This window comes from Drosophila virilis, chromosome 4 (genome assembly GCF_030788295.1).
Source record: "Drosophila virilis strain 15010-1051.87 chromosome 4, Dvir_AGI_RSII-ME, whole genome shotgun sequence".
NCBI classification, from domain to species: Eukaryota; Metazoa; Arthropoda; class Insecta; order Diptera; family Drosophilidae; genus Drosophila; species Drosophila virilis.
In genome coordinates, this window is record NC_091546.1 from 4,835,101 (window position 1) to 4,855,807 (window position 20,707).

Consider the following 20,707-nt stretch of genomic DNA (forward strand, 5'->3'; position numbering starts at 1 on the left):
TTAACTTTAAGAAAGAGAACTACATCGACAAGGGTATCAAAAGGGACCTCTGTGCTTAAGTTCTAACTAAACTGAAACTTTAGATTTTCTGCGAATGAAATTAAAAATCTGGAAAGAGCTGGAAATATTGCACCTCAATGATCCATCGTTCAGATGCGAATTCATCTTTTTAAGCGACAGTTGAACGTTTTTCTGATTTCACATTTCACAAATTGTACAAATTGTTCATTTGAAGCGAGTTTTCCATGTGCCGTTCGACTTGTTGAACGGGGCATTGTTGAGGCTTTGCGCCTGTTCGCACTTGACTCCAAGTGGTTATCCATGTCAATGGATCCCACAGCAGCGGGTCAGCGTCAACGCATGCAATCCTTGAATCGCATTCAAAGGTCAACACAGCGACGAAAACCACAAGATGGTTAGGGCCAGACGGCACAGCAGCATACAGCAAAAAAAAAAAAAAGTGAAAAGGTCAAGCAATTAAGTGTTGAGCCGCTGGTCGGTGAGTGGAAAACCGGGCGTCTGTCAAGCGAGACAGATAGCCAGACAGAAGGGACAGGTCAGCCGGACAGGCAGCCAGGCAGGCAGCCCAGACGATTGTTGATATTTGCAAAGGCAAGCACGTATGGATGCTCCTGTTGAGTGTGCTAGACCTGGAGATACCCTGCTGAAGATAGCCTAACGAGCTGAAATACAAATGCAGGCACACACACACACACACACACGCTGTTTGCTGTACAGCTCAGCCTGTTCCTGCGCTTTTTATTCCCCTAGCACCAGTCGTTGTCCAATACTTTCCCAAGTAACTCGGGCGTTTATAGTACAAACTTGATGAAATTTTTGGGGCTTAAATAAGGCATTTAAATATGCCTCAATACCAAAGCCCAAGTTTGTACCTGCACAAATGAGCTTTTTCATACTTTTTTTTGGGAATTGGGGGGCGGCATTTAAAAAGTAAATTATTCACAATTTTGATATACTAAACATTAATCAAGACATCCAGTTTGGTGTCTCCAGCTCGTATAATTCCCGAGCTATGCTAAAATAACCAAAACGCAAATCACATTCTTATCGATATATTTGATAGTATTGATAGGCAGGCAGACAGACAGATAGTATTGGCTCTTTGTCCCGACTAGACGTTTATATACTTTAAGCGATCAGCCTGTTAGATACATTTGCACGTAACTGTTATACCCTTTTTGCAATCTCAATGGATTCGAAGCACAGCTATCACAATTTTGCGCTTGATATGATAACAGTTAAGAGCTCTACAACAAGCTCCTACCGGGTTTCGGTTATAGATTTAGCTTGAAGCTATCGAAAATTATGTAAATAAACGTGAGCTGCTCGGGCAGCTCGGGCAGCAAGCATGTTTTCAACTTTGACCTGAGCGCAAAACTGTCAGTCACAGCGTTGAAGGGTTCTTTGTATACCCTATACATTTTGTAAGAGACAAAAAGAGGGTATATGCAAATGTGTTCAACTAACTAAGGGAAGCCTCTCCGAGTCATTAATGTGCATGTATTCTTAATCGGCTTCGACTTCCGAACTTATCCACTATCCAATAAAGTCATGTGGCTTATACGCAAGAAGAAATATAATCTCTAAACAAATTGTAAAACGATCGGACATTGGGTACCGATGTTATGCAAAACTGAAATTTCGATGGGAAAAAAACAGCTGTGTATAGAAATGTTAGCTCAGCTAAGCTTGACACAGGGTATCTCGCAGTCAGTCAAGCCCAACATAAGCACACTTACGTATATTTTATAAATTTGCTTTGCTGCTGTGGCATGTGTGGAGGGTGAAGGCGAACGCTCTTTCCAAGCATTTAACTTTACAGAATTTAAATTACCAACACTCGCTGAGCCACAGATTCTAACGCCCGCATTTCACAAAGACAGTTTACCTGTTCTCCCTCTCGCCGTCTCTTTTGCTCAACCTGGTTTCATTTGTGGCGCACCTTTTTTTCGCACATGAAATTTAATTACGCATACGCCGAGTCGCCAGCATTAAAAATATATGCACTTTACGCGCCAGGACTAATGAGCGATGCGACAGTCTAACATAACTGTGTTTACCTAGCCCAACACCAAGGCACACACACGGCAAGTCCACATAAACGCAGTAATGGGCGTGGCACACTTGACTGACTTTTTGCTTGAAAGAGCAGAGCATATTAGCTATGTGAAGAAGTTGGTGACTCAAGAGCTGCCAATATTCTAAGCTGTCTCCATAAGTCAAAACTTTTGTGATATGTATAAGCTTGCCAGAGAGGTGAGGATGCTGGTTCGAATCGAACAGCTCTGTATATCAAGAGTCTCTCCTCTGTGATTCACACAAGGCCTAGATGACAAGGCCTTGGCTCTGTGTGCGTTCCAGAGGGGCTGGGTCGCTGGTTCAAATCCAACAGTTCTGTATATAAAGTCTATTCTAACACATCCATCTATATATAAAGCTTAATCAACCGCAGCCTTGATGGCAAGCCTAGATAGCAAGGCCTTGGTTAGACGGGTGAGGTCGCTGGTTCAAATCCAACAGCTCTTTATATCAAGACTTCTTTAATAATACCTTTTCAATAAGGTGTTCTGTACACAGCTTGAGCTCAGTTGTCTGAGCGCGCCAAGAAGGTGAGGTCGCTGGTTCAAACCACTCAGAAATTTTTAATATTTTATATTTGCATTGTTTAATTAGTTTTCTGACAATTTTCACACAGAACAAAACAAGAATATGCTCTAGAACTATTAAAAATTCCTTACAGCGTGTTCAAACATTTCATCACTTGTTGCCAATTTCCAACACTAGATGGCGCCGTGCCCAAATGCTTATTAGACTATCAGGCACATGCAGTGGCAGCTTCTAGTGGGGGCCTTTTCTCTGTGTTTTCTTTTTTTGTCCAAATTACTTTGGACATTAAATGCAGCGCATCACACAGTCGAGCACCCTTGACTTTCTCCCACCCCCCCCCCCCTCACCATCTCGACCGGCTAGTTACATATTCATGGCGCTGTGTGCTATGTGCCCCGCCTCCCGCCTCCCGCCTCCCGCATACATACCCTTGTTTTTTGTTAGGCTACATTTTATTTTCATTTTACTTTTGGCACACGGAACTATTTTGTTGCTGGCTGCAGTTAATGTAATATAACCATCATCAGAGGCTCCGTGGTCCTGTTTGTCTGCCAGCACGACTGAGGTGAGGGGCGGGTTGAGTGGGGGGTGCTGAGCGAGGAGGAGAGGGTGTGTTGGCTTTAATGGCGCCGTAAGATATGCTACACTTTTGCGCCGTCGTGACTTGCACGAAAATGAAATGATTTGTATTCGCGAGAAAATAAATTATGTGCAAGTATTTTAAATACGAATTCTGACTTTTTTCTTTTTTTTTTGCCTTGCTTGCTCCAAAATGAGAACGCAATTTTTCACTGGCAACAGGATGAGGGACCAAGACGTTGTCTTCTCCTGGCTCGACATAATGAAAATGTCGAAGTGAAAGTAGTAAAATTTACATAATCTATGCGCTCGAAAATAAATGAGAAAAATCACAAAAACCAGCAAAAACTCAAGAGGAAGAGCCAACGTTAAAGGGGCGGGCCTGGGTAAACGAAAGGGAGCTGCAAGCGTAAAGATAAACATTTGATTAAGCGCATTAGACTGATGCCAGGCACGGGCAGCCGGGGGAGGCAGGACTGTGCCAGGTAAGTGGGCGTGGCAGCGTCTGCTGATAGTTGAGCGTAGAATAACTTTTGATAGCGATTGCGAAAAGTTTATAAGATGTGAGAAATATTAACATAGCACAAAGTGTATATTGCAAGAAGTTGGGCGAGCTGGAGAGCGGGGGGTGGGGGTGGGGCGGCTGAAAATGTCTGCTGCTAAATTCAAATACATATTAAATGTATTTGAGGAATTGCAATTGGCTGCAACTTCAAAAGAAAGAAGAAGCGGTGCCAAATTGAAACAACAAAGTTGTTGCTAAAATGTAAGAGAATGTTTAACAATAAGTTAACTTGTATTTTTCTTTAGTTTCGATTGAGCGCAATAAACTTTTGCTTGAGTTTTCATTTAATTTTCGCCCAGTGTGAAATGTTAGCTCTCTATTAAAAACCAATCAAAATGAAGTTTGTCAAAGTTGTTTTGACTCATTTGACGCCTGCACTCTTAATACTTTTTGAGTCAAGAGCTGAGCTTGCAGCTTAGATTGCATTCGCACTCACACTCTACTACGCGCTCATGTCGCTCTCTCACTTTCTTACGCTCTCTTCATGTCTCTCATGATCGGGCAGAAGCGCTTAACTGTTTGTTGCTGATTTGCTCTCCATTGCGCTCACACTTTATCGCACGCCATTGTCTGTTGTTTTCCTTCTCCCACGCTCGCCACACAATGCAGCAGCTCAGATAAGTATAACTGTCGCCTTGGCACTTGGCAAATACATTTGCATATCGCTGCTCTCTTGCGCTCTCCCTCTCTCTTCGCCTAGCGAGTGCAAAGCAGCCAAAAGGAACAAAAAATGTGCAACATCAGCGCAAATAACTGTTTGTCAGACGCACTCTCTCCTGCTCGCCTACGCCCGCTCAATTGTTGGCGTGTGAGTGTGTTGGCAGCATATGAATGGAATATGCAAACGTCATCAAAAACACGAACAACTAAAACATGAAAGCTTATGAAAAGCGACTCAACTCTGATCTGCTGCTGAAATGCCTTTAACCTCTCTACAACCTCAAGGCAGGTCGCCATTTGAGGTTGGGATTTTCGGGCTGCGTTTTGTTTGCCTTTTGGAATTTGTTATTGTTGTTGTTGTTGTTGTTGTTGTTTGCCTGTGCAGTGTATCAAGGTACATTAGCCAAAAAGCTCAGCTGGCGAGTCGTGCGTTTAGACTGAAAAAGCGCAAGAGTGTGGGAGAGAGCGAGAAAAAGATGGATAGAGAACGCAAAGCGGATTTCGTGAAGATGGCAACAACAAAACAACATTTAATATTCTCTTTCTTTAGCATTTATTTAAAATTTATGCTGATGTCTGTGCTCTTTGCCATGCGTGCGTGTGTGTGTGTGTGTGTGTGTGTGTGTTTGTGTAACATTTGTGGGCAGAGCCACATACACGCACGGCATGCGAATGTATTTACTTGGCTGCCATTTTGACGCAGTCTCTCACAATATGCTACATTTCCATAAATATTTAAGAAAATTTGCATAAAATGTAGAAACGTCTTCTCTGCTACTTCAAAAAATGAAATAAAATAAGACAACAACAGCGACGACAATATGGAGTAAAAAATTTAATTCATGACGACAAAAGTCGATACTCTGAGCCAGAAAAACATACGGTAAAACAGCAACAATAACAGCAACAACAACAACAACTGCACACATGAAAATGTAATGCAAAACGATGTGCGTATGCATGTAAATAGCTACGCACCTCTCTCTCTCTCCCTCTCTCGCTCTCCCTCTCTCGCTCTCTCTCTCCTTCTGCTCTAATGCCCTTTCATTCTTGGCACATTTACGCGTGGCTCGAATTGAGGCGCGTTGAGCCGCATGAAATTGCATTAAAAGCTAATGAGCTTGAAATAAAAGACAATTTGGTTTTGGAATTGAAAATTTTTGTCCTTTGTTTTTGTGGTAAAGAAACAAGAGCCGTTCGAATTTTTAATTTGCACGCCAGCAAAGCCTTGAACACAGAATGGGAACAGAAAGAAAGAAAATTATAAAAAAAATAATTCCTACTGAAGCAAAAGCCGCACTTGAAATACCCTCGCTAATTGTATATTGTGTATATAAAAAAATATTCAACAGATAATATAAGGCAATTAAATAGTCAGTGCAGCGCTTTTTGTCACATAAACCATGCAAATTAGACCACTGTACCGACATTTTGCATGCAGTTTGTCTGTCTCGCTCACACTCACGTTGCTTTCGCTGCGCGCTGCAATTAAAGAAGCGAAGTAGAGAAAGGAGCACTCAATTATAACGGCGCTTCGACAAATATTCGCACGCCTGCTCATTGCTACACAATGCAATAATCCGAATTACCGTTATGGCAAACACTGTGCAATAATCCAAATTGGTTTTGTTGCAAATGCACTCAAATTTTCAGCAACTTCTAATATTTCCAATTTGATCGCATGCACATGGCAAGGCGAGCGCATTTAAACAAATTTGAGCTCAAAGCATGCATTGGGTTAAGAGCTAATAGTTCCCACGCTCCGCTCTCACTTAATGAAAGGCAATACGATTTAATGTTGAGCACAACAACAACAACAAGAACAAGAACAGCAACCGCAAAAGCCATCAAATAGCTGTAATGTTCACACCAATTTTACGCTCAATTAAAAATAGCCACCGCACAAGTTTTGCACTCACAGCAGTCAAACCGCAAGAGAGCGCAAACTGCGCAGTCATCTAAGCAATGATCGCAAAGTTAATGCAGCGTGCAGCGCAGCAGCAGCGCTGCTTATAATTTTCGGCAATTCCCTTTTGATTATGCGGTGAGCGCGGCCAACGTCGGTTGAGCGGAACTTTGCAATTGCCGAAAAGCACTTTTTTGCTGTGTTCTGAGTGCAACTGAAAAAATCTGCAGCTTTCTTTTAAGCTGAATGTCGGCAGTGTATGCATGTGTGTGTGTGTGTGTGTGTGCGTGGCTAACGGCTCTTTGAAAGGCATAAATATGCATGTCGCATGCAGAGCGCACACGTATACGACGCAGCATGACGTCACGGCTGACTTAAATATTACAAAATATTGTTGTTTCGTTCAAAATTGTCAATGTTAATTTGTTGTTGACGCTTAAGAACTTTTAACCGTTAGATTGCAACTAAAGTTAGGCCATTAAAAAAAAAAAGAAGAATTTAAGGCTTACACTGCACTTAAATAAAGTGGGCGTGGCAATGGTTGCTAGTGCAACAGGCGTATTGTGCAGTTAGGTTTTCAAACCCCATCAATTGTCCGCCTTTAAGTTCCGCCCATTGTTGCCCCCCCCCCCCCCCTCCCCTCGCTACCACCCGCACGGGCTGCTCGTTTGCATCATCAGCAGCACAATCTATACACAAGCTGCATACCCTGCTGTGTGCATTTGCATTTGCGGGTTAAGGTAAAAAAAAAAAAAAAAACGAGCTAGCAAAAATCTCATCAGGCAGGCCTCTGAGTTGCTGCTGCGACTGTTGCGAGTGTTCGTCTCTCGTTTTCACTCAAACTCTCTCACTCTCGCTCTCGCTCTCGCTCGCTCGCACGCGCAGGCGACTCAAATCTGGCCATAGAAAGTAATCTTAATGGCTTTTTTGTTGCCGCCAGCCCTGCCAACTGGGCGCACAAAAAAAAAAAAAGAAAGAGTGGGAGATTGAGAGGGGGGAAAAGAAAAAAGAAAATGGTAGCAAAATGAAGGCAGCCCATGAAAATTGCAAAATGCATTCAACGTTGGGGCAAACGCATAAATTGCGAACCACAGACCCAAGCTCGATCCTGAACCCGATCCTTAACTTGGCTAAAGGCAGCGAAGGAGTGCCCTGTGCGCAGGGGTAGGGGGTGAGTTGTCTGCGGATTTGAATAGCCAATTTGTTTGGCATTGTTTGCACAGATACTTTGCCCCGGCCAGGGGTGTGGCTGGTGTGTGTGTGTGTGTCTGTGTGTGTGTGCGTGTAACGGGTTGCTGCATTTGCATTTCTAAGATAAAATGCAAATATTTCAATTTGTAACTTAAGCAAATTGCTTCAATGAGTGCAGCTGTCAGTCAGTCCACAGTCCAGACAAACTCCTGGCCTCAGCTCCTTGGCCCACAGACCGGATTTTCCTTTGTTTCCAGCCGAACTTCTGGCACAAAGCTGCAATTTATAAAGCCAAAAATACAATATTTAAGGCTCATTGGTTTTTTAGCTTAAATCTTTTACAATCTGCCGCAGCGACAATTAAGAGCAGAACAAAAAAACTAGAAATGCAGACGCTTAAATACCCTTTAAAATTGTTGGTTTCGACTGTTGAGTAAGGTGAATTGTGCAGATTGGTGCTAGAGATGTAGAAATTTTTCATTGAAACGAATTCTCTAGTTTCTATTATCGATTCTACCTATGAAGCTATATATGCAAATGCTGTCCGAGATTTCTAAGGTTTTTTTTCAAAATATAACAAAATGTTTTTTCTTACAAGAACTCAAAATTCGATTGATCTATTATCAAATTCTTGCCGTAACCGGCTGTGCCACATAACCAATATACCCCTCCTGCAAGCAGAGTACAAAAATGTACAGAAGTTCTTCTCTTTGTCTTGACATCTTGTGTGCAGCTAATGGAGCTTTAAAAATATTATTATAAAGTGCTTAGAGGTCCAGAAAATTGCTTCACACTTTCAATTGCAATTTGGGAATTGTCAATTCTAATTTAAATTTGAACAATTTATTTGCCCAGACATTTATTTCTATATGCCAAATAAATTAAACACAGTGCAGAAAATGATCAAAATAGGATTTCTGAATACATACTTTTATTTTTATTAATTTATTATTATCGTTATTATTTGTATTAATTGTGATTTCATTAGCATTATTATTACTATCGTAAATAATTTTAATATTTTAAAACTGAATTTATTATTGTTATTATTATTTTGAGTATTAATTTTATTATTATTACCATTATTATTTTTACTATAAATACTATTATTAACAATATTATTGATATTAATATTAATATTATTATTATTATTATTATTATTATTATTATTATTATTATTACTATTATTATTATTATTATTTTAATTATTTTTATTATTATTTTTATTATTTATATTAGATTAGAACAAGCGACCTTTCCAAGTCACAGAAAACTACAAAATAAAAACTATATATCTTAAACTTCAACGAATCCAAATTAGGTTAATAACATTTCCGATGTGTGTGCAATTATCTATTGCGAGTAAAACAAAATTTTCTAATTTACGCATCTGGCGGAAAACTTGAAAATCTCATTTAGTTGTGTGCACAATGGAAACTTTGTTCGCCCCAGCTGTCAGTTGAAGTTTTCCCTTTTCCCAGCCAATACCTGGCCAAGGATGAACTTTCCACTCTATCAATAACCAAAGCATGTTTATTCTTATCTTCAATTGCAAACTCAATAAAATTGCTGCGAGGCAAACGAAACTTGAGCCAACGTACATTTTGGTTTATTAGCCAGCAAAACCAACTGACTATCTCTGTAATATCCTGTATGCCTCTCCCTCTCTCTCTCTCTCTCTCTCACTCTGTCTCACTCTCCCTCTGTCTTAGAACTCTTTGGCCTAATTGCAATAAAAACAATTTGCAACAAGTATGTGTAAATAGCGAGCAGCCATGCTAAGTATTTGTGAACAGACTTCAATGTCGACAATTGCAGCAGCAGCAGCAACAACAACAACAACAACAACAACAACAACAACAACAACATCTATAATATAGCAAACAACCTGAGAACAACAAGAGCCTAAACAAACAAGCGCACAACAAGTTACCCGTACAATTGAGCACAGATAGGGTATACGCGACCTGCTCGTTGCATACGTGTTGCATAAGGATTGAAAAATAGGTTCAAGCTAAAAGGGTTCAAGCCGGGCGCGCCAACAATTTCTGCACAAACCACAAACCCAGACCTTAAATCCATTTAATTGCATAAAGAAACCTGAATTGAGCCATTTATTTTATATTTTCTGGTTCAAAAAATTATGTCAGCGCGCCTTTTAAGTGCCCATACGAATAAGCAAACGCGAATTTTTACAATGAGCCAGAATCTGGGCACATAAATGAACTGATTTTAAAATCTGAAACTGAATGCGAGACATTGATTCTAACCGCAAGCCGAAATAAAGTGCTTCCTTTTTATTCATAGCAAGAATATTTATAGATATCGTCGAAATGTTCATGCTCTATAGTTTTAGTGTAATAAAAATACGTTATCTTGACTCATCTCTCAAACGGGCCAAGCAAAATTGTTTATGGACTATCCATACTTAAATCCAGTGCTGCATAAAAACAAAAAAAAAACTAGTCTATGATATGTGAGTATTTCTTTAATTAATTTTTCACCGCTTTTCCACTGCTCGGTTTAGGTGCAGGTATATCCAAGTCGTTCTTGGTTTATTTTGAGCAGCAAACTTTTTTTTTTTTTGCTGTGTTGTTCGCACTCGCTCTGTGTGTATGTGTGTGCGTCGCTTTTAAGCCGCTGTCCAACACTGTCTTTTGAGCTGCTGTTTTTGTTGAATCTGCCAGTCAAAATGTCATTACTATTGTTGTTGTTGCTGCTGCTGCTGTTGCAAGTTGCTGCTGCTGCTGCTGCTGTTGATGCCACTGTTGGTTTTCTTGTACAAGCTCGTGTTATTTGAACAAAAACTGTGCACACTCAGTCAGTGGGTGGCGACGGGTGGCTGGGGCGGGTGGTTGCCACATTTCTATTGCTGCAACATGCATGCAGGGGCGTGTGAAAGCAGTGCAAAGGGCTGTTTGTTTGGAGGGTGGGGGGCTCGTAGGTCTTGACACTCTTGTTTGCTAAACAATGCAATGTATGTCAAGGCAAAATATGTTCATTCAACTCAAAACAAGGCGAGCATCAATAATGCAACACGATGGCACGATTTTTCTAGCGTGTGTGCGTGTGTTTTGAGGGGGGTTTTTCTTATGTTTGTTGATTACATCAATACAATTGAAATGCACTTTCACAGAATTGAAATAGAAATTGAAATTGCGAATAGTTCCCATCAAAGACTGTCGACATGGACTTTTGAGGGGAACAACTAGTTTTTTTTTTAGCAAATTCACACTATTTTTCGTCATTTCCGCCAAAACCTGTGGAAGTACAAGTGGATTTGGAATAATGAATGACATTTGACATGAATAAGTAGTCGATGTTGTTTGAAAGAGAAAACTAGCTCTTAAGTAGACATTAAGCAACACTTACTTAATGAAGTAAGCATTTATTCATTTTCGCACAAGCTTGTCGAAATATAAGTGAAATTAAGATCAAGGCTTATCCTGAGAGAAAAAAACTACAGTAGATTATGTTTGTTGAATCTTGTTGAAGCTTTTTTAGAATATTAGCCGGAATTTTGATATTTGTTAACAGTTTATCTTCAATTTATTCACATTGACAAGAACTCATCGGAATATAGGTGGAATTGTAATAGGAACTGATATAAATGTTGATGATGTTTAAGAAAATGAATTTGTCTTTTGTCATTCACTATTATTCACATCCGCAGAAACATATTGAAATATAGATGGAAGTACAGTAGGCTTATTCTAAGGTAAATACCTGTAGCTAATTTTATATGACGTGGAAGTTACCCAGAATCTTATAATTTATGAGCGAGAGCTTGGCGGAATGTAGATGGAATTAAAAAGGAAATGAGAACTTCAAAAAATGACATTTGGCACACTTCGCTGATGGTTCTAGGTATAATTAATTCACTCTCAATTTTATATAATCCGCAAAAACCGTTCGAAATACAGGTGAAAGTGTGTAGGATCTCGGCATGGCGACAAAAGTCAAGTAGTTAATATGTGGCATGCATATTTCATGTTAGTTAAGTTGAATAACAAGTACTTTCTACTATTATTCACACAGTTGATCTTTCAGTTAAACGCTTCCGCAAAACTTGTCGGAATACAGGGGAAATTGTAATAATGAATACATTTCGCTTGAAACAATAAACTCTGTTTAGGGTGTTTAAAAAACTGCTCAAAGCATATCTTCTGCTGCATTTTCTTCAATTTCACTTGAAAATCTTTGTCAGAATTTCCATATTTTTAATTACTCAGTTTCTGCGCCGTTGCAACAAAGCAGGAAAAATGCAATTGAAGTTTTTCCTTTTGGAAAAATTGCATAACAACTGCCATTAAAAGGCAGACAAGCAAATTAAAACTCGGAAAAACAAACGAAAAAAAAATACGAAGCAGTACAGTAAAAAAGTAAAACCTCTGTACACCCATAAGAATAAAGAACAGCATAAAAGTTATAAACTTTGTTTAAAAAACAATTACAAGCTGCAAAGTAGCAGCAACAACAACAGCTAAAGCAGACATCGACGCGCATAAAGAAAATATTAAAAAATATAAAGTTTACAGTCAATAAAAAGGCAGCAAAAGGCAATGCAGGAAAACTCTTTATGACAAAAGGCTGAATCATAATAAGGAGGTCGCGAGCGGGCGGGGCGGGCCGCCTGGCTCAACATAGGCACTAAACGGCCACTTAAACGTTAACTTGATTTAGCACCTCGTAACAGAAAAAAAAAAGAAAAAAGAAAACATCGAGAAGAAGCAGAAAACAGTCGAATAACAATCCCCAAAGAGCGCCGACTGCAGACAGCATCTGAAAAGTGGGCATTGTTGGCGCCATGCTATAAAAACAGATCAACGGAGAGCGCAATAAAAAACAGACTAGTACGCCGCAGACGCCTGGCACCGACTATCCAATGCTCTGCTTTAATATGGGATGGGATCAAGGCAGCGGCTTTTTTATTTAAAAATATCGCTTCGAAAGGTTGTCCTGGTCCTGGACTAAAAAAAAAACGTATTTTGGAGTTAAGAAAAGCTCACATTAATAAAAGAAAATACTTTAAAGTATCTTCTTAAAAACTATTCTTCGAAAAACTAAGAGATATTACTAGACATTTTTCGAAAAAAGTACTTAAATTTCCAGTCAGTCTCATTTCTCTCTCTAAAACCTCAATAGATATATGAGAATTGCCCGAGCTCAAGTGGGACACTTTTCACAAATGCAAACTAATATACTCTTTCACTCACTTCGTGTACAGAGTATAGAAATGAAAGCAAGAATAAAACCGAAGCGGAAATGAACGCAAAAATCGGAGAGCTTCCCAAATGGCAAAAGGCATGTCATAAAGTAAATCATATGGGGGAAAAAAGATGTGCAACGGATTTGATAATTGTTGAAACGCAGAGAATAGCCAAAACGGCTTTCGATTGTTTCAGATGAAATTTAACAGCGGACATTTAACATGGGCCTCTTTATGACTATTTTATGGATCGCTTTGGAAGGGGGTATTCGGCTATTGGAAATCAATTCAGCCGAGCAATTCATAGGGTATTAATCTTTCAATATATTGTATACAATCGTATTCATATTCAAGCTCATACTCATACTCATACTCATACTCATACTCATACTCATACTCATACTCATACTCATACTCATACTCATACTCATACTCATACTCATACTCATACTCATACTCATACTCATACTCATACTCATACTCATACTCATACTCATACTCATACTCATACTCATACTCATACTCATACTCATACTCATACTCATACTGATAGCCTGCCTAACATTCCACATTAATAATAATAATTGCACTTATCATGAGTTTCGCCAATTACATTGTCCGAACTTAGGGACAAGTTTATCTTCAACTTGTGACAAGTGCAACAAAAAGCCTTAAAGAGAAGAAATAAAAAGAAAAGATAACAAACTTGGACACACGCACACACACACATTCATGGCAAAGTCCTGACAAGCCACAAGGGCTCCTAAATCGAGGCGGGGGCTTCAGAAAGAAATAATGTCCTGGGGCCGCGCTGGGAAATGAAAACATCTTTGTAATGCAGCCGGCGAATCGCCAGTTTCTTCTTCATTCTAGTCGATACTTTATGCACACTTGCAGAGGGTATTTGATTTATTGACGATCTATGTAACGGAGTTAAGTATGGATATGCGAATACAGAATAGTATCGGAAAATCTAAAGAACCACTCAAGAAAAAAACTAACTGCTATAAAAAATATAGCCGTCAGCTTTAAAGACTTATGCAGATCATCAGTCAATCAATCAATCAATCACGGCACAGAGTTTTTTCGAAAATTCAATAGTTCTATGGGCGATCTAAACATGGGAATTTTTTAATTTTATTTTTAGATGCGATATTTTCACTGTAAATGATTTTTGCATAGTTTTTTTTTTTTTCGTGAAGTTCTTTCGAGGGTATTATAAAGTCGACCATTGTAGATGGTTCGAACCTGCGGAATTTTTTTTATTGGTGTACTCTGAGTTCCGGAATGGGTCGACGAAAGTTACGCGAAACGCTTCCAGCTGATGAGTGGCGTGTCAGTCAGAAGGGGCGTAAGGCGTGGCAGTTGCGAGGGTGTTGTATGCGGAGTATATGGGAGTAGGTAAGTGCACAAAGGAGTCGGCCGGAACTACAATATGCGAGCCGTACGTAAGATGAAAGTAAACGCAAAAAGCCGCATCGAAATTTATCGCCCCGGCAGTGGGAAAACCGCAAAGGCAAAAGGCAAAGAATTCATCATCATTGCTCATCATCATGTGCCACAGGAGGTGGCGAGCTGTCAGTCTGTTGGGCCAGGGATGTGTGGGCGTGGCAGTTGCTCCCAGCGGTGTGATTCGCCGTTTGTTTGATGTGGTGCACGGCCAAGCGGAAAAAAAAAGAAACGGGGAAAAAAAACAAACTTGCGACCGCAGTCCAAAAATATGTCCCTTATTATAATTGTTAACTGCGTCTTACTACTCTTTTTATACCCTCTATAATCGCAGGAAATGTGCTAAGAAGGGGTATTATGACTTTGTGCGTTAATATGTGACAGGCAGCGAAGGCAGCCCACATTAATCTTACATAGCTTCCGGGTCAATGGGTGAATACTAAAGAAGTTAAATCCATGTCCATCTTCCGGTCCTTCTCTCCGTCTTTATGAGCACGTCGATCTTAGGTTTTTATTATATTTCAAAATATATATATTATCGATAATTATAATGTTGCGATTATAATCGATTTTCAGCTTTAATTTATCAAATTATCAGTGGAATATAGTTGCGCTTAAGTATGAATATAGTTCTGATCGGACTATAAGCACCGAAGTTATGTTCGAAGTTATTCAAGAAGAAGAAGTATGGCATGAAAGCTTGTATGTTATACGAATTTGTATATATTGAAGAATGTTTGAATGCTTGACTAACGGCTCAGTGCCAGTTAGAGGGTATCTTCTAGTCGGCCACTGTTGTTTCTTTAGCTTAACTTTTTTGTCTTCGGACTGTGCTGAAGTTAATCCTTGGTTATCAATTTCCAGAAATAATTTGAGCAACATCAAAACTTTTAATACGACCAATGATAATGGAAGTCCCGCAGCTACAATACCATCCCTCGCTGCCCACTACCCACCCCCGCGCCCTCACACAACTACCACTTTCCCTTCGCTCTATATAACCTCTGACCTTGCCCCGTTGTGTTGCTGTTGCCAAAGTTTTTTTTACTGCCCAGCTACGTAATTTCTTTGTCCTGAAATTATGGGCTCAAGTAGCGGCAGGTGCCCCTACCTTTACCTCCACCTACATAAAATCCCCTTAACCGCGACGCCCCTGCGGTCAGTTGCGGTCATTATGCCGTTTATTGAGTGCCACACCTGTCTGCCAGAGCGGAGTTAACACCGCAGGTGGGCTCGGGACAGGAGACGGGAATTGGAGACGGGGAATAGCAGGCTGGAGCGTGGAGCCAGGACTCTGTGGTCATATCCCGTTGTTGCATTGTAAAGCAAATTGTTGTCGTCGGACAAAAGCTCCGCATGGGTCCCATTTGCTTTGATTTTGGTTTTGGAATCGGGAATGGAATTAACCTTTCGCTTTCGCCCAAATTGCATCGAACAAAGGATTATTGTGTCCTGCCCTTAGTTGTGTATTCTGCGGACATGTTTGCCAGATGATGTATAGCTCCTGACTAGCGATCCGACAGTCAAGGGATGCCAACTGTGTGCTATTTAAGTGAACAGAAATCCCATTGAAAATGTCATGATGAAGGAGCCTAAGATATTGAATCGATCTAGCCATATCCTTCCCAACTGGTAGGCTCTATACTTTTCCCCCAGTTGGTCTTCTTCGTTTTACCAAAAGAATTCCTCATTTTGGTTCCAGCTCAAAGCAGATCTCCAAGCTTATGAGATCTACAGACCGAAAAGCTTTTCGAAATTCAGTCAAATATTATTAGAGAGCGAGAGAGTCTTATGAATGATGAGAGCGGCAAAGAGGTAACGCGTGCCTTCACGATTGGGATATCTAAACTTCATTTCGTACCAAGCGCACATATACATATTCCCGTAATTATGGCGTCACAATGCAAAGTGAGCAAAAGCATAACCTTTCGCTCAATTCTGCACGCCACTTCTCACTCACGCTCACGCCATTGGTTGAAATGCACTTGATCCCGTTAGCTTCGTTGCGTTGATGTGAAGCTGCAGCGAGCGCTGCGTACAATGTGAGCGCAGGAGTAGGAGAATAGCCGTCTGCTCTCTGTTGTGCTTGTGTTAGTGCATTTGCCGGCTTAGCATAGGCGCTTGCCTAATCTGGGAGTTTAGTCTGTGCGCGTCTGCCCCGCTGATCGGTCGTGTGCTGGCGAGTGTGTAAAAAAGTGTGTTTTTTTTTTGCGAATCATAATTAACAAGCGGCTGTTAATCACGTCAGGTTCGTTCGTGTGTGTGTGTGTGCCTTAATTTGCTGTTTCTTAATGTGTTGTATATGAGTTATTCAACTGTTTGGTAAAAGTTAAAATGCATTTGGTTTTCGGTGCAGAGCTTTTTCACCAACAAGAAATTTGCGCGCACTTGAGTTGCATACAACGAGAGAGAGAGAGAGCGAGCGAGAGAGATCCCGTTGTATGCGTATGCATGGAGCGAGCATTGTTTGAGCGCAGCTTTGTTATTGTATTAGTGCAAAGGCAGGCAAATTTCGTCTGCGGGCTTCTGCCCTGTTGATCGGTCGTATGCTCGTGTGTGTGTGTATAAAAGTGTGTTTTTTTTTTTTGCGAATAATAATTAAATAGCAGCTGCTTATCGCGATTAGTTTGTGCGTGCGTGTGTGTGTGTGTGTGTTGTGCTCTTTTTGGTTTGTTAATCCGTTTTGCGTGCATTTCTTAAAAGTTAAAAAACATGAAGCTAGCTTCACAGTCGGCGAGCAAGAAAGAGAGTAAGCGAGAGAGAGAGAGAGAGAGAGGTAAGCGTACTCTTATACTTATTTACTCAAAGATATGGAATAGAGTTGGGTATTTAGCCGAATTTACATACGCTTGCAGTGGGTATTGGAAATTTGTTAAAGGTGAAAGGCGTAACGCATGAAAGGATACATTAAGTATATATACTGCTGATCAGTATCAGAAGTCGAGAAGTTGAAACTCTTGTAGATAATTTTCTCGAATTTAAGATTATTGTTAAAAGTTAACTTCTGTTGTTTAGCCCAAGTTCTACCCAAGATTTTGTAGCTAGCTGAAAAGCGAATACAAAAATATGCAAATCAAGCCAATTGACACGCTTAAAACGTGGCTTATGTGACAAGCTATATGGAAATCTTGTGGCATTTATGCACTCGGGCGCGCAGTTCAATAAATGAAGAGTAATTGCCAGTTGGGATTGGGGGGGAGGTTGCTGCGAAAGGAAATTAGGACAACAAAACGCTGCAATTAGGCGAAGCCAAGACAAACAACGAAACGGCGCAGCGGCAAGGACAACAGGAGCAACAAGGACAACAGGGAGAATGCCGGGCAGGTGGGTTTTGCCAGGTGCAGGAAAATGCTGCAACATACTTTGCTCGCAACAGCAGCTGAGCAGCCTTTTGCTGCCAATTAAACGCATTTGCTAAAACAAGAAAAAATACAAAATTTGCCTGGCGCTGGCAGGCAACAGGACAACGCCAAAGCTGAGGCAGGATAACAACAGCAGCGGCAGCCAGGTGAGGCAGCTCACCTTCTCATGTGCGGCGACTGTTCAACGTTGAAACAAGTTTATCAACGTGTGAAAATTGCGAAGCACAATATGCACAAACAACTGGCAAGAGAGCTTTAGCTGGGCGTGCACGACTCGCAGATACCCTGTAGTCAGAGCTCTGGCTCTGGGCTGAGACAAGCGTTCGTACAATTACATGGAAACACACACACACACACACACATATATATAAAAAAGCATTTACAAGCACTTATTGTTCACTTCATGCACCACTTGTGCTTGTTCTTCCCCCAGCCCCACACTATAGAATATATGTTCTCGGATAACTTCATCCATCAAAATGATATCTAATTATGCGCAATTCGCTACCTGTAAGAAATACTCTTCGTCACATGTCTGACTCCAGGCTCCTGTAATGCCTATTTTAACCCACTTTCGATGGACACAGGGTATGACAACCGCAAACAACAGCACAGGCAGCGTGTCAGGCAGCATAACGTCATGCCGGCCGCATATTCAAATGCAAATCACGTCATCAATATGCATCGCACACACACCCACACACACACACACACACACACACACAAGGCAGCAACTGCGGCAGCCGTAACCCCATACGTAGCGCCAACCACAAGTATCGTTCGTCTCTCCTTGGTCGCATCGCATCGAACGTTGCATTTTGACAAAATTATCCCTGGAAGCCAAGTTCAATTTTGTGGCTCTGCGCCAGGACGGACAGGAAACTTGCTCCTGCAAAATCCTGAACGATGGACAGTTTTTCTCTCTTGGTTTCGTTTTTTTTTTTTTTTTTGTTCTGATTCTGTTTGCCGTAACTTACACGTGTCACTTGCGTTGTCATTATATGAACTTCTAATGATGGACAGCAAAAACTTGTAGGTTTTTAATTATAATGCAACGATGCACAAGCTACCTACGAAGTGCTTTGCGAGGGTAGGACGACAAGTTATCCGATGGGGAAGATGTACGCACATGAAAAGGCAATAATTTTGCACGATCAGTACATCAGACTGTTAGCCTTGAGTGCTTCAGTCATACATACATCAAATTTGATTGACTCAAATAATACAAAATTAAATTCGATGCAAATATGTGTATAGATAATGAATATGTTGTTGTTATTTCTTGTATTTACATTTAGTCAAGAATCGAATTTATACAAAATGTTTGGTGCTTCGGTTAAACTTCACATCAATCATTCCACATTTTCATATTCGCTGTAAAGTAGTTGTCCTTCTAAAGCAGCATTTGCAGCATTTTTTGCAAACGTTACATTATTTTTTGCAAATTTTGTTTTCTCATGGAAAACATACAGAAAAACATACTTAACATGCGCAATAAATGAAACATTCACGAGTGTAAGAAAACAGGAAACATATTTCACATTCGCCAAAAATGTAAGAAATATTGATAGTGGAATTCGACCATAAAGCGTTCAAATGTATTCATATATATATATATATATATATATATATTTATTAACAGCTTTTGAAAATATATTCTTTGACTAGCTTAAAGCACTAGCAATAGAATTTCACTTATATTCCACACTTGTGCGTGTAAAGTTAGTTGCGGAAGTGTTTCCAGCGACCCTCTTACCCTTGGGTCAGCTCAATTAAGTTGAGGCCTTCTGTTTGTGTTTTATCAAAGGCAACGATAACGACGACACTTTGGCTGGCGCTGGCATCGATTTAAAGTTGGTCGCCTTGCTTCTTATTTTACTGCTCTTTTTTTTTTTGGACATCTTTCGTGCTGGAAACTCATCATGGCCCCACTTTGGCCTCGTCATGTTGCCTGCAAAATAGCAGGACGAAAAAATAAGTCACTCACTTAAAAGTTCAGCGGCTGCAACGTTGCAAAGTTTGCTCACTGCAGCATGTCCTGTGTCCCTGTGTCCCTGTGTCTCTGTGTCCCATGTCTCTGAGTCCTGTGTCCCGTGTTCCGGCAGCAGCAGCCGCTCGTCCATGTCCTGGCCGGAGCTGGTCAGTTAGTTTCAATTTTAGTTTTTAGCTTACAGTTTGGACTGCTTCCTCTTCACTATGTGCCATGTTTTTGCTGCTGTTATTTTATATATTTTGGCAGCACAAACCGTACGCTGATTACATGTGACAACTTAATGAGTTTGCGGCCAAACATGGCTTGTTAAGCAAATAAATTAATTAGCGCTCTAATTGAGTTTTCCTTTTCCCCGCCTCTCGCCTTGCCCGCCTGTTGCTGCTTGCTGCTCCTCGCTGCTCGTAATTGATGAGCAAAGAAATTAACTATAATTTATATATTTTAACCAATTCACAGCACAATATGTACATATAAAATGCAAACATCAGCAATTCCCCAATCCCAATTCGATTCAAGTCAAAATTCAGAACACATTTCAATTTGTCATAAGTTAAGCCAACAACAAATGGGCCACAAAATGTATTGACTGAATGATAAATGAATTAATTACAAGCTGAGCAGTTGTTGCTAGTCGACTTTGATATGCGCTTACTTGAGAGAAAGAAAAGCTTTGGGGGCAGATAATATGTGGGTGCATTTTAATGCATTTTCTTTAATAGTATAAACGAGAAGCGAGAGAATTGTTACGTGACTTTAAAATGAATTCACTTTCTAGAGTGGAATATGCGTGAAAATAGATTTTGAATATTTATAGTGCGTTTGTATAACTGTTTAATTTTCCTTGAAACGAAAATTTCGAAATTCTAAATGCATTTTGCTCTAAGTATTAAAGAAGTGCAGAGCTTTCCATAATGATATTTATATGAATTCACTGCTAAATGTGGAACATGTGTGAAAATATGTTGAAAACTCCCTAGACAGGCAAATGTTATCTGTGTGGAGTAGAAGCAAAACTCTCCAATTACCTTGAAAATTAACTTCAAAATAAATCCACTTAATTGCGTGGAATTGCAGGCTTTTGGTAAAATTAAAGTAAACGTCAGAAAACCTTAAAAGACCCTTTGATTCAATATATTAATAACGAAATATGATCAACCGAATTGAA

At 40.2% G+C, this 20,707-nt stretch overlaps 1 protein-coding gene across 8 annotated transcripts in view; it reads left to right on the top strand.

Annotated features, from left to right (window-relative positions):
* LOC6627504 (dipeptidase 3) overlaps window positions 1–20,707 on the top strand; it is a 416,202-nt gene that overhangs the window by 280,940 nt on the left and 114,555 nt on the right. Inside the window, exon 1 of one of the 8 annotated variants that reach the window (XM_070209381.1) lies at window positions 16,877–16,963. The exons of the other annotated variants lie outside the window; for them this stretch is intronic. The gene's annotated coding sequence lies outside the window, so the exon portion shown is untranslated. Of the gene's footprint in view, window positions 1–16,876; window positions 16,964–20,707 lie in introns of those variants that run through there. 8 annotated transcript variants of the gene reach the window in all.